This window comes from Phyllobates terribilis, unplaced genomic scaffold (assembly GCF_046119375.1).
Source record: "Phyllobates terribilis strain yellow unplaced genomic scaffold, ASM4611937v1 Scaffold_11__3_contigs__length_659146591, whole genome shotgun sequence".
NCBI classification, from domain to species: domain Eukaryota; kingdom Metazoa; phylum Chordata; class Amphibia; order Anura; family Dendrobatidae; genus Phyllobates; species Phyllobates terribilis.
Genome location: NW_027362771.1, coordinates 191466899 through 191482558, shown reverse-complemented (window position 1 = coordinate 191482558; position 15660 = coordinate 191466899).

Here is a 15660-nt window from a genome sequence, read left to right as displayed (position 1 = left end):
GATCATGTAAAACTGACCCCAAGCAGAAGTGGCTACGTCTACGCGTTAACCATCGTGGATCATTACTCCCGGTTTCTGGTTGTCGTCCCCGTCAAGGACTTAACGGCTCAAACAGCAGCTAGAGCCTTCCAGCAGCACTTTTGCCGTCCACACGGGTACCCGGACCAAGTGCTGACGGACCAGGGACCTGCCTTTGAAGCGGAGGTCTTCCAGGAATTCTGCAATCTGTATGGCTGCCGGAAGATAAGGACGACACCCTACCATCCGCAAACTAATGGACTTTGTGAGAAAATGAACCAGGTGGTAATGGATCTTCTAAAAACGTTGCCCCTGGAAGAACGCAGTCTGTGGCCTGAGAAGTTGCCCGATCTGGTGGACCTATACAACCACATCCCGGTAGGTTCCACCAACTGTACCCCGGCTTACCTAATGAGGGCAAGACCTGGTAAGTTACCTGTTGACCTGGAAATGGGAGTCCTGACACCCGAGGACACTTCACCAGAAACAGACTGGGACACAGAGAGGCAGCAGCAGTACCGGAGAGTACAGGAGAGCGTGGAGCGAAGTCTCTGTCAGGCTAGGGAAAGACAAGAGAAAACTTACAACCAGTATGCTCCCGCTGTTCCCCTGGTACCCGGAGAGCAGGTCTTGAAGAGGAAGAGACGGCTCCACAAGTTGGATGACCAGTGGGAGAAGGACCCGTACACCGTACTGCCCTCAAGCCACGAGAACCCGAAGGTTTGTACCATCAGTAAAGACGGAGGGGAAACCACAGCCATTGTATCCCGGGACCACCTGAAGAAGTGTCCCGAACAACTGAGGAACCCTGAAGAGGAACAAGAAGACCATCGACCCATAGAGGAAAGGGAAGATAAGGTTAGTACTGTGCTCGGGGACTTCCCTCGGTCTTGGACTCAAGTCAATGGTGCAGTTGTGGTACCCGTACTCACCTTCCTCCAACCAGAATCCCAAGCACCTACGGAGCAACAGGTAGAGCTGGAAGAACAGCCGGTCCAGGAGGCAGAAGACTCCACACAAGCAGGACAGGAGGATCAACCCTCTGCTTATAGTGAGCCTGCCGTACCCCTAGTGAGACAAAGAGCCGGTAGACAGCTGCCCAGTTTACCCTTGACAGCTCCTACACCCTGTAGTTCAGGGCCAGACAGTCAGCTCCGTAGGTCCACTAGGGCCACTAGAGGCCAGTTACCCGCACGCTGGAGGATTTGAAGTGTATAAATTGTTTTATTTATGTTTATCTGTGTATTGTTGCTTGTGTATAATTTTGTGTTTCCAGTTATTTTTAGGAATCCTTGGTGGATTTACCGGGAATCCTTGTACATAGTTGGAGCGTAACCCAGGATGGACTAGAGACTGTTAAGGACTCGGGGTAGGACAGACCCCTACCTGGTTACGTCTCCCTGTTTTGGTGAAATGGACACCTTGCTTTCTTCAAAGACTACACCCGGTTACGGACATGCCGTGACCACCTTTATGTGTTTCTTCTTATTGTACTATTATTGTTGTTATATCTTGTTATGTTTTTTCTAAAATATGTTTAGTCCCGGAGTACTAAATTTCACTAGGGGGGAATGTGGCACCCCAGGGGTCTGGTTTTCCACAGTAATGTAATGTTATGTCTGAGAGCAGGTGGGAGGTCCTTTGGTCAGGGATCCTGTGCATGCCACACCTCCTGCCCAGTCTTGGGAGGGGAAGAACTTCCCCTGTATAAACCCTGGGCTGAGGCAGGGTTAGTCAGTCAAGGAGAGTAGAGACAAGAAACAGTCACAGGAAGAAACAGCAGAAGCTCAGTGGGAGCAATACTACTACAAGTCAGGGGCTGGCAGCTGCAGAGCTCGCCCTGACTGAGAAGCTTTCTTACCGGACCCGGCGTCCGAGGCTGTGGGGACTAACTCTTACCCAGCAGCAGAAGCCGATCGGCAGGGGATTTCAGGTCCTCAGGCCCAGAAACCCGAAGGCACGGTCACACGCGTGGGACCAGCACCGCCATCGTGGAGCGGAAGCCATTAGAAGTCCCCGAGTCACCGGCCATACGGGTGAGCACCACACGGTACACTCAGGGACGTGGGCTACTTATATCCGCTTCTAGCAAGGTAGCCAGAAGAGTACAGTCAGTTTGGGAGGCCTACAACTCCGCCTGGCCAGGGGAGATCCCATCTGCTCAAGGACTGACCAGGCCCCGTTCACTAGCAAGTACTCCGGGAGGGTCTATCGTTGTTACCAGTAAAGACCCTGAATTACACCGCACCATCTCTGAGTGGTTCCTGCTACCCCCATCATCCACATCTGCTGCCCTGAGGCCATACCCCTCCCGTTGGGGGTTATACCATCTACGCTGCACCATCCATCCACCGGCCTCAGCGGACTGTCTTGCAGCGGCAGCTCCATAGCTGCATTCAACGGGTGGCGTAGTCGTCCTACATCTACCGCTGTTACATCGCCGCTCAGTTTGACTCCCTGGGCACGGACCGGGTCACCGCCACGAGACTACAACCCTCAAGAGATCCGGCTCCGGGTAAGCTCCCGCGTGCGCAACGCAGCGCGACACAGGCCCAGGGGCGCGTCATTTACATATTAAATTTTCACAGTGACCTGCTTATTAGAAAAGGGGAGTGGTCAGTCTAGTGCTTGCGTGTACTGTTGCCAGGGCAATGGTAATCTCCTAGTGATAAAACCTTAATTGTAAGTAAACAGCCTATTAAATGACATATCGCTGAATTCACTGTCTCAGCTGCTACCTCATGCTGTCCTCAGGTCACATAGCAAAAACCTGCTGACCGATTCCCTTTAAGAATAAGGTGTTTTATTTATGGATAACCTTGCTTATCTGGGGCTCACAAGTGGGTAATCTAAATTAGTGATTGACAGTTATCTCTGTATGCATACTCATACAAAGTAGGCTGTCAATCACTGGGTAGGCGCACTATTATATTACACTGATCTACATTCATAATTTTGTTTTTCTGGTGACCTATCTATTTTTGCTGATGTTACACACTTTGAAGGTGCTGATTCCAAGTATCCGGCTCAGAATATTTTACAAATGCGAATTGTTTGTTTACACATTATTCATTTTAACGTGTATAGAGAATTAGTTGTTAAAAACAGAATAACATAATATTTTTTCTTATAAAAAGAGGTTTATTCATTAATAAAAAGATCCCTAGTTATATTGATTCCTAATTGTTAGGCACACATTTTCTCTTTTTGAATTTTTTGGAACACCAATGATCAGGGTTGTCTTGTTGCAAACACCAGCAATAGTCTGCCATCCTGTTTATGTTTAAGTCAACAAAGTTTGAACTAGAAGCAGAGATGTAGCTAGGGTTTTGGTTCGGGGGGGCGAAACTTCTGAGTGGGCCCCTAACCAGGTAACCCTGATTACAAAAATAGTGGCGCACCCAGATAGTGGATGTAGGAGAACCTCAGCAGATGACAGCGCTGTTACTGAAAATAATCTCTATACAAAGACCAGCACTGCTATTACCACCATATGGTGACATATTGCTAGATACCAGTCCTGCAGAACATATAAGAGATCACAGCACAGTTATATACAGTAACTTACAGCTGACGTTCTTTCTGATTAAATTATTCACTTTTCCGGTCTTTTCCATCTGGCCCAGACCGACACGACGACTTCTCCATCCAGGACTCAGAGTCTCAGGTCAGCAGAGATCACAACAAAGACACATTTGACTCCTAACATTTCAGGCCCTGTCCCCATCTATTCCCAACCTGCACAAACACCTCTTCCTGTTGATGCCCCAATACTGAGCCTCTGTTGCTGCACGTGTCCACATTACTGCACCTTCTGTGTGCGCTCAAGATGGTAAAACAACCCTCTAGAATATAGTAATGCAGTTTGCAAGTGCCCTAGAAAACAGTGACCACATTTTGCCCCCTAGAAAGTAATAATGCCCTCTGTGTGCCCCTCTGACAGTCACAATAACCTGAATTCCCCTATAACAATAAGTGACCACTTAACATTTAACCGGTTCCCGACCGCCCACTGTAGATAAACGTCCGCGCTGCCTGGGCTCTGTGCAGCACGGACGTTTAAAAATGGTGGGTGGTCTCGCAGCGCTCAGGACCATCATGGTCCTGCAAGCGCTGCGATTTCGGTGCAGAGCGTTAGCTCTGACAGGGAACATCATCGGGACCTGATTGGATCAGGTCTCAGTGATGTTAACCCTTTGCTGTCTTCTATATGCTGCGATCTATAGTGATCGCGGCATACAGGAGACAGCAGGAGGAGAGGGGGGTCGTCTTACTTTCCTCTCCGAAGACCTCCGATTCCTTCCAGGACCTGGGGTTGCTATGGCAGCTGGAGGTCACATGACCACCTCCAGCTCTGCCATATATGGTGTCCTGTCTGGCTCAGCCTGCAGCTGAGCCAGACAGGAGACTCTGACTGAAACAGTCAGGGAAGATCTCATGTAATGTAATGTAATATATGTCTATTACATTACATGAGATCAGTGATCAGAAAAATAAAAATTAATGTTCCATACAGGGACTAAGTAAATATGTAAAAAAAAGTTAAAAAAAAGTTTTTAAACTGTTAAAAAAAAATCACAAAATAAATAAAAATAAATAAATAAAATATTAAACCAATAAATCCGTATAGTTTTACAAAACCAAAAAAAGAACACATATTTGGTGTCGCCACGTCCAAAACAACCTGAGCTATAAAACTGTCACACTAATTAACTCCTTCTGTGCACACCATAATAAAAATAAATTAAAAAACGGAGCAAAAAAATATGCTTTTTCATCATATCACCAAACAAAAAGTGGAAAAAATGCGATCAAAAAGCAAAATAGAAATAAAAATGGTACCGCAGAAAACGTCATCTTGTTCCGCAAAAAACAAGCCGCCATACATCTCCATCAGCCGAAAAATAAAAAAGTTATAGTGCTCAGAATAAAGCAATGCAAAAAAAATATTTTTTTCTATAAATTTGTTTTATTGTGTAAAAGCGCCAAAACATAAAAAAAAATACAGTAAGTGTAGTATCGCTGTAAATGTACTGACCCGAAGAATAACGCTGCCTGATCACTTTTACCACACGCAGAACGGCATAAAAAAAAACTCAAAGAACAATTCCTGAATTGTTGGTTTTTGTTAATTTTACCTCCCAAAAAACGGAATAGAAAGCGATCAAAAAATGTCACGTACCCAAAAATGGTACCAATAAAAATGTCAACTCGTCCCGCAAAAAACAAGCCATCACATGACTGTCGGCCGAAATATGGAAAAATTATAGCTCTCAAAATATGGTGATGCAAAAACTAGATTTTGCAAAAAAAAGCGTCTTTTAGTGTGTGACAGCTGTCAGTCATAAAAACCCGATATAAATCTGGTATCTCTGTAATCGCACCGACCCGAAGAATAAAGTAATCTCATAACTTATACCGCACGAGGAGCGGCTTAAAAAATAAATAAAATCAATTCTTCACCTGCTACTGATTTGTTTATTATGTCTCCTAAAGATCGCAGTAAGGCTCTGCTCACATTTATCCTGCGCTCAGCGCTGAGCACTTACACCAGAGTTTACGTGTAAATCTCTGAAATACGTGATTCAGCCAGAACCCATGATGGAAGATTCCCTGTAATGAGGCAGATATAGGCCACTGTGGACGCCGTCTAGCCTGGGATCCCACGGTGTCATTTGTTTTAGGCGTGCATAAAAGTGCGGTTGGCCACAGTTTTGTGCACTTCTGAAAAAAACGACACCGCTAAACAGAGGCCAGACGGAGTCCAGAGTAACTCTGCTGCCTCATTACAGTGAATGGATCCCGCAGGGGTTTCATCTGAATTACATCACTTGGAAATTTAGATGGAAACCCCGATGTAAGTGCTCAGCCTAGAGCGCCGGATAAATGTTGCATAAAATGTTCCCAATAAAAGCTTCAACTCAGTCCTCAAAAAAAGCTAGTCCCCACTCAGGTCTGTCATCTGTTAAAAATATAAGGGACTTCCAAGTTACTGGTAGCAGAAAGGCTCTGGAAAAGCGAAATGGCCCTTGCCCCCCAAAAGAAATTCAGAAAATGTTGTGCTCCCAAATCCAAATGCCTATTCTACAATAATTTGTTCTCCAATTGTCAAATAGCACTCCGTCCCCCCAGATCTCGCCGTATGGCTGAGCGGTACGATACAGCCACATATGGGGTATTGCCACTTTTAGAAGAAATTGTGTGACACATTTTGTCACCATTTTTACCTATTGCCCTGTGTGAAAATGTAAAATCTGAGGGTAAAACATTTTTTTGTGGTAAAAATATAATTATGCTTTTTTCACTGTCCAATGGTATAAATTTAAAAATTAAAAAGTACTCACTACTTCCCTAGATGAATTCCTTGAGAGGTGTAGTTTACAAAATGGGGTCACTTGTGGGGGTTTCTGCTGTTTCGGCATGTCAGCGACTCTTCAAATGTGACATGGTGTCTGACACCTATCCCAGCCAACATAGCGCTCCTTTCTCTTCCGAACCCTGCCGTACACCAAAGCAGTGGTTTTCCCCCACATATGGGGTATCGGCGTACTCAGGAGAAATTGCACAACAAATTTCATGGTGCAATTTATCCTATTACCCTTATGATAATGCAAAATTAAGGGATGAAAAACGTTTTTGTGGGAAAAATGTGAAAATTTTATTTTTACAGCTCAATATTATAAACTTCTGTGAAGCACCTTGGGGTTCAAGGTGCTCACCACACATCTAGATAAGTTCCCTAAGGGGTCTAGTTTCCAAAATGGTGTCACTTGTGGGGGGTTTCCACTGTTTAGGCACTTCAGAAGCTCTCCAAACGGAACATGGCGTCCGCTAATTATTCAGACAAATTTTACATTCAAAAAGTCAAATGGCGCTCCTTCCTTTTCAAACCCTGCCGTGCGCCCAAACAGTGGTTTTCCCCACATATGGGGTATCGGCGTGTTCAGGAGAAATTGCACAACAAATTTCATGGTGCAATTTTTACTATTACCCTTATGATAATGCAAAATTAAGGGATGAAAAACGTTTTTGTGGGAAAAATGTGAAAATTTTATTTTTACAGCTCAATATTATAAACTTCTGTGAAGCACCTTGGGGTTCAAGGTGCTCACCACACATCTAGATAAGTTCCCTAAGGGGTCTAGTTTCCAAAATGGTGTCACTTGTGGGGGGTTTCCACTGTTTAGGCACATCAGGAGCTCTCCAAACGCAACATGGAGTCCGCTAATTATTCAGACAAATTTTATATTCAAAAAGTCTAATGGCGCTCCTTCCCTTCCGAACCCTGCAGTGCGCCCAAACAGTGGTTTTACCTCACATATGGGGTATCAGCACGCTCAAGAGAAATTGCACAAAAAAATTTGGGGTCCATTTTTTCCTGTTACCTCTGTAAAAATAGAAAAAATTGAGTCTAAAGTAACATTTTTGTGAAAAAAGTTAAATGTTAATTTTTTTCTTCCACATTCCAAAAATTCCTGTGAAGCACCTGAAGGGTTAATAAAGTTCTTGAATGTGGTTTTGAGCACCTTGAGGGGTGCAGTTTTTAGAATGGTGTCACTTTTTGGTATTTTCTGTCATAAAGACCCCTCAAAGTGACTTCAAATATGATGTGGTCCCTAAAAAAATGTTTTTGTAAATTTTGTTGGAAAAATGAGAAATCACTGGTCAACTTTTAACCCTTATAGCTCCCTAACAAAAAAAAATTTTGGTTCCAAAATTGTGCTGATGTAAAGTAGACATGTGGGAAATGTTATTTATTAACTATTTTGTGTGACACATCTCTCTGATTTAAGGGCATGAAAATTCAAAGTTAGAAAATTGCAAAATTTTCAAAATTTTCGCCAAATTTCAGATTTTTTCACAAATAAACGCAAGTTATATCAAAGAAATTTTACCACTATCATGAATGTCACGAAAAAACATTCTCAGAATCAGGGGAATACGTTGAAGCGTTCCAGAGTAATTACTTCATAAAGTGACAGTGGTCAGAATTGAAAAAGTTGGCCCGGTCACGAAGGCAAAAACAGGCTCTGGTGCGAAGTGGTTAATAATGTCCTGAGTCTCCCCCCATGTCCAGCTCCCCAATACACAGTATGATGCTCTCCTATACACAGTATAATGCCCCGTCACTGTATAGTACCCAACACACAGTATACTGACCCCTTAGTAGGCTCCAAATTGATGTCTCCAACACTGTATGATGGACCCCACACTGTGCAAAGACCCCACATTATCTCCCACACTGTATGATGGCCCCCACACTGTGCAAAGACCCCTCATTATCTCCCACACTGTATGATGGCCCCCACACTGTGAAAAGACCCCAGATTCTCTCACACACTGTACGATGGCACCTACTGTACACTGTGCAAAGACCCCACATAATCTCCCACACTGTATGACCCTAACTGCAATCCCCACACTGTATAAATAACCTTCATATAGTATAATGCGCCAGATAGTCCTCAATATAGTATAATGCACTCCCCATAGGCAGAGTTTGTAGGATAATCCCCCCATAGGCAGTCTGTAGCATAATCCCCCACACACCCCCATAGGCAGTATGTAGCATAATCCCCCCCACCCCCCATAGGCAGTCTGTAGCATAATCCCCCCACCCCCCATAGGCAGTCTGTAGAATAATCCCCCCACCCCCCTATAGGGAGTCGGTAGCATAAGGTTATAGGAAGTTTCGCCCCCAGCAGTTCGCTCCCAGCAGTTCGCCCCCGCACATTTCGCCCCTATCATTTCGCCCCCAGGAAGATTCGCCCCCTCAAATTTCACCCCCGCACGTTTCGCCCCCAGACCGGGGCGAACTGGGGGCGATATGTGCGGGGGTGAAATGTGCGAGGGCAAAACATCCTGGGGGCCAAATGCTGGGGACGAAATGTGCGGGGGTGAAATGTACCCGGGGGCGAATTGCTGGGGGAGAACTGCTGGGGGCGAACTGCTGGGGGCGAAACATCTAATTCCCGTAGCATAATCCCCCTACTCCCCATAGGCAGTCTGTAGCATAACTCCCACACCCCCATAGGCAGTCTGTAGCATAATCCCCCCCATTAGAAAAAATAAATAAATAAGTACAATACTCACCTCTCTCTCCTCCTGGTTCCCCCGCTGCTCTGAGTGCCTGGCCCGCACACATCTTCAGCACAGCAGGTCGGGCGCCAAGTGATGACATCAGTAACGTCAGACACAGAGGATGCTATGGGGACTGATGGGAGAGGGAGCGTCACTCCCTCTCCCATCACTGAGCTCACGCTTGCAGTGAATGGTGGGGGGGCCCGATGCTGGCACCGGGGGCCCCCCTCCTGCTCAAGGGTCCCATAGTGGCCGGCAGGCAGTGCAGGGACATCCAGTCTCCCTGCTCTGCAAGGAGTGAGCAGCACACCACTACAGTTACAATAGTGTAGCTTCGGGTGGGTCCCCTCAGAGTATGGGGCCCAGGGCGACCGCCCCCTATGCCCCCCCCCCCCCCCGGTAGCTACGCTGCTGACTAGAAGCGCATAATTTCTGGCTCCGATATTGCAAAAAAGTTTGTAATATCAAAAAGGCAGACCAAGCATCCTTCTTTATGCTTTTCATGGTGTTGGTGAATTGCGCAAGTACCCAAAACAAGACCAGCATTTTGTGCAGAAACAGCAGAAACAGGATCTGATTGGAATAAATGAATATGATATTTGGATTCAGCACACCAAAATTTACAAAGTTCAGGTGTTATTCTGCAGTCATCAAAAATTGTTGTAGACCAAATAAGATAAAATTTTATATGCCAAAGTTTGGTTGCAGCAGTCACATGCTCATTCCGTCTGGGTGAGCAATTACAGAGAACGGAAGGGGCAGAGTGGGATGATCAGTTGGAGGGTATGCTTTTTTTAATACGAAAACCCCTTTAGAACACTAAATAAAATGTAGAAGCCATTGTAGATGTACTATGTGTAAACATATGAACCTTACAGATAATAATCATAAGAGCGGGAATAGCACCTTAATCTTTGTTTTTAGTATATGTTGTTCGATATATAATACTTGCCTGATAGGTATTTTGATTTACTGATTTGTAGTAGGTAAATTGCTTCTTCACAGAGGAAGAGGACATGCTTTCTAGTGGCACATATTTGAGGTAGCAATCCTAGAAATCAATACTGATCCTTTAAATGGAGTCTGTAAGCAAAAACTGACTGCTCAACCCAAGCACAGGAACTCAGTGCACCCTTGGCGCGTCTGAACACTTTGGTGCACTTTCCCACCCTCTGCTTCTATCTCTGCCTCTGTCTTCTTTGATTGTCAGCTCTGGCTCTCTAGGAGCAAGAGAAGGTCAGAGATAGACAGAAAACAAGTAGGTAGGAAGGTGCACAGAATTGTTTGGTCATGCTAAAAGTGCACTGAGAGCAACTTCCTTTGAAGGGAATTGCTATGTGACATAGGATGTAAAGCCAAAGCAGAATCTTCTCATGTGCTAGCAACTGTTTCAGGGTTTTCGCCCTTCGTCAGTACAAAGTAAGAGACTGGTTGACTGAGTGAAAGGCTTTTGATAAGGGGTCTAAGGAGGAGTAACATTTCTCCTTAAGCAGACTGCTAAGCTGGTATGGAAAAACGTATAAGTCATGTAAAGTTCCCTGAGAAAAATGTTTATACTTATATGCTCTATAGCAGTGATCCTCGACCTTGCTTACCTTGAGAGCCACATACAGAGCCACCCCCAAGTGGTAACATCCAGCATCTGCCTCATCCACATTATCGGTATAATGACAGCCAAGGCTTCCCTACAGAAAGCTCCCCAAGGCAGTATACTTACAACTAAGGGCTCCCACCTTACCCCCATTCGGTATTCTTGCATTAACCACTTCCACCACGCTGTCGCATCCAGCTTTAAGCAACCATTTTACCTGGTAGTATCATCCTATGTCCAGATAAGCACTTACTTAATTTATTTCTCCATCCAGAAGACCAGTATATGTGCATCCAGATCTGTTCTTCTGTGTGGGGCTACTTACAAAAGTAACCATGTGGAGACCTTCACTTCAGAGCTGTTTGCTACACCTGGTGCTAATGTACCAAGTTAGCAGACAGCCGCAAGCCACACATCATGGACCTGCGAGGCACATGTGGCTCTATAATATGGGACAGACTTCAGATTTCCACTGCAGGGCTTACTGTGCATTAAATGCTCAATATGGGTACTTATGGCATGCACCTTCCTTTCTCTAGTATTTATAGTAACAGGTGTAAATGCAATATACAGTATACATGCAATATATACATTGGTATTACTGCTATCATGTCACTAATCATACTTTAGCACTACAAAAGTTATAAGTAAATATTTACAAGAACCATTTGATATGTTCATATGCAAAAGACTAGATAACCATAACAAGTGAAGAAACTGCGCATTAAAAACCTGAGCTGAGAACTTGACTTCTTTCCAACTATTTATTAAATGAGTAAAATATTAAATTCTTAAACCCAACCCTTTGGCTAATGACCAGAAACCCCATCTGCTCAAAGCCACAAAAACTTGTTACTTATTTGAAATAAAAACAAGGAGTCGGACAGATGCTCGAAGAAGAAGACCACCTGTATTGAAAAGTGTAAATGTCGATAGTGAAGTACTTTTCCTGGAGTAAAATGTAAGAGCAGTCTTACTTAACCTTAAGCGCAAAATAATAGCAATCTGCTCTGTAACTGTTATATATTTACTCAATAAAAATAGCATCACAGAGAAAACAATATAGGGGTTCCCCAGGACAAATAGTCTCTTAACCAGAGGAAAGCCGTGATCACTTTCCTCTATTCCTGACAAGGAACTTTTTTTTTTCACACATGTGATTTTAAGAGTTCTAAAAAATGTTCCCCTTTGGATATTCAAATAAATGTATATCTTTCTTTTGTGAGACGTGGTTCCTACTTTATATGTCATTTTTAGATTTTGTTTTTTATTGCTGATTTTTTTTTTATATCGGAGTGGGGAGTAGGGAAATAAATGTCTGCTTATCACATTTTTTAAATTTTTGTTTTATGATCACAAAGAACCAGTAAGCTACATATAATATTTTGTTCCCCTTTCCATAACAATTATTTTGTTATTAGAAATTATATTTTTATTATATATTTTTATTACAGCAGCAGGGCTAAAAACAATGATTTGGACTGGCAGTAGCTTATTTATTCATTTCCTGCTTTCATATATTCATTTATTTCACACATTTTGTACCCATAAGGCGTTTTGGCGGGGGTAGGAATTTCAACATTTAAATACATTTTTCATATGAGATTTCCACTTTAACTGGGGCTGGTATAATAATCCGAGTTATAGGGCAACTTCAGCCCTTCAAAGCGCACAGCAGAGCATATCATGGTCTGTTAAAAGCTCCTGCTGCTCCCTCCCAACATCCGGAAGTCACATGATCACTGGGTAATCAGGAAACCATCTCTGCCTTCTCTATGGGCAGTAGGGCTGTGTCTGACAGCGGGCTCCCTGCTCCTGCAGCTGCACAATCTTGTGCAGCTTCTTGCTCTGCAATGATATTCTAAAATATAATATTTGGACTATCTGAACATTTTAAGTTTTTGGGCGGTCCAAATGCAGTCTAATAATTTTTATTGAAATTGAATTAAATATATTCTGTTATTTTTCTTCTAAAGCTCCTATGCAATCCTATGTGTCTCCTTGGTAGCAGGCAACAAACACTGTATAGTCTGGTCCTGCAGTGATACTCAATCTCTTCTATCTGCCCCATACTCTACAAATATATTAGTGGGAGAAAGGAACAGATGGAAAGAAGTACAGTTCAGGATCAGTCTACACAGGATTTGTTTTCAGTCTATTACTTGCCACCTATAGGAAGTAGCAATCCTAAAATTCAATATCGACCCTTTAACGAGCCTTGTCACATGATTTAGGATAATAGCCAAAACCAAAATCTCAATTTGCAGACACTGTGTTTCGGGGTACTGCTACTCCTGAGTGCAAAGTGTGAGATGTGGTTTGGCTAGGTGAGAGGTGTCTGACCAGTATCCAAGGGGTAATGTTTCTCCTTGCAGAGAGTGACATGTTAAGCATGTCAAGGTGAGGAGACTTTTAAGCTTGTATTGACTTTTAGGATTGCTACTTCCTATAGATGGCACTAGAGTTCTAGTTCTCTTCCTCTCTGAAGAGACAATTTGCATATTTCCCAGAGGAGCATTGCAGCTTAAAAATCTCCTCACATTGACATGCTTAACATGTTACTCTCCACAAGGTATGTCTCTTCAGAGAGGAAGAGGACCAGAACTCTAGTGCCACCTACAGGAAGTAGCAATCCTAAAAGTCAATAGTGACCCTTTAAGGAGCCTTATCATATGACTTAGGATTGCGGTTTTAAAAGTCTCCTCACCATGACATGCTTAACATGTCGCTCTCCGCAAGGAGAAATGTTACCCCTTAGATCCCCACAAGGAGAAACGTTTCACTTTGGATACCAATCTATTACTTAGGAGACATTGCTATATTTCTTCTGAAGTATTTTTTATAGTTTCTACTGTACCTATTATATTGTTTCTATTGTATCCTGTTGTTTTAACAAAAAACAGTATTATGCAAAAGTTTTAGGCATGTGTAGAAAAAATTCTGCAAAGAAAGAATGCTTTTTCTATGTAGAGTATGCTTACATGCAGTTTTTGAAGGAACTCGGCAAGGAGGTTGTTCCAAACATCTTGGAGAACTAAACACAGATCTTCTGTGAATGTTGGCTTTGCAAATTCTTCTGTCCCTTCATGTAATCACACAGACTCTATGATATTGATAGGGTTTTATGGGACCATATCATCACTTCCAGGACTTTTTTTTACACTGGAGATAGTTCTTAATGATATTAGTTGCATGTTTGGGGTTATTGTCCTGCTGCAGAATAAATTTGCAGAGCCAGACACTTTTCCTTAATGTATTGCATGATTGATAAATATCTGCTTGTATTTCTCAGCATTGAAGACACCAATAATCCTCACCAAATTTCCAACTCCATGACCTGCTGCTGAAATGCAGCCCCAAACTTGCATGAATCCACCATGCTTCACTGTTGCCTGCAGACACTCATTATTGTAATGTTCTTCAACCCTCTGGCAAACAAACTGCCTTTACAGCAAAATGTTTCAAATTTTGACTCATCGATCTAGAGTATCTGCTGCCATTTTTATTTCAACTCAATCCTTATGTTTTTGTGCATAGTCGAGTCACTGGGCCTTGTTTCCTTGTCAAAAATTTGTTTTCTGGTGGCAATTCTTCCATGAAGGCCACTTCTAGACTGATTTATCCAAGCAATAGATAGCTATAACTGGTTCCCACTTGTTGCTGACAGCTCTGAGCTGATGGCAAGACATCTTCTGATTTTGGAAGGTAAGTAAGCATGATGTGTCTTTCATCTGCTGCACTAAGTCTCCTTGGTCGATTACTGTGTCTACCGTCCTCAACATTACCCATTTATTGGTGTCCTCAATGCTGAGAACTACAGGCAGATACTTATCCATAATACATTACTATCAGGGAGGTGTCTGATTGGCTTTAAATTTATTCTGTAGCAGAACAGCAACCCCAAACACAGTCAGTTATTTTAAAAACTATCTTCAGCATAACTAAAAAGTCATCATCAAGCCTGTGTGGGAGTACATGTAGAGAGACCGGAGGATTTACAAAGGTCTACATCCACAGATCTATGGTTAGTTCTCCAAGATGTTTGGAAAAACCTATTTGCCAAAATCCTTTGAAAACTATGTGCAAGTGTACCTCAAGTATTGATGTTTTGTTGAAGGCAAAGGATGGCCATACCAAATATTGATTTGATTTAGATTTCTTTTTTGTTCATTTACTTTGCATTTTGTGAACTGATAAAAATAAACTATTAACACTTCTATTTTTTAAGGCATTCTTACTTTGCAGTATTTTTTCCACATCTGCCTAAAACTTTTGCACAGTATTGTATTTTTCTGCCATTAGATTCATGCTGCCCAAACCTAATTGCAGCTGGACTATGTGTCTCCAATGCCTAGGTCCCCGTCTGGCTTCTCCCCTCTCCGCTCCTTTTGACTGACAGGTCTCTCCCTATACATACATGAGGAGAGAAACCTGTCAGTCAACTAGAGTAAAGCAGGCTGAAGCCCTTCAGGGACTGCATCGAATTAGTCAGTGGGGACCCATAGTCCCCGGGCGGCTTTTCAAGGTGTGTTTACTCTGAAACATTGTAGCATTTCAGAGTAAAAAATACTTGCCTGAGGAATAAAGCAAATTTTTCCCGGTAGCTGCACATTCAGTTTAATAGCCAGACAGCATTTGAATGCTATTAACCTGCAGATTAACCCTATATGTGCAGGATAAAAATATTTGGGGACATGACAGGTTCTCTTTAAATTCAGTTCTGCGTTCAGACTCAGAAAAATTAGTGAAATTCGCAAAGCAGTTTACACTAACACACTCAATCCTTCATGGTGAGAACTATATTTTCAGACACCATCAACTGATATTTTCTGCTCTCCATGCATAAACTGATATTTTCTGCTCTCCATGCATAAACAATGGATGGAAGAAAAAGTCTAAAAGAAAAACATCAAACGAAAGAACATAGTGCTACTGTTCAGCACAGGTGGTGGTGTACCTCCTCTTGAGAA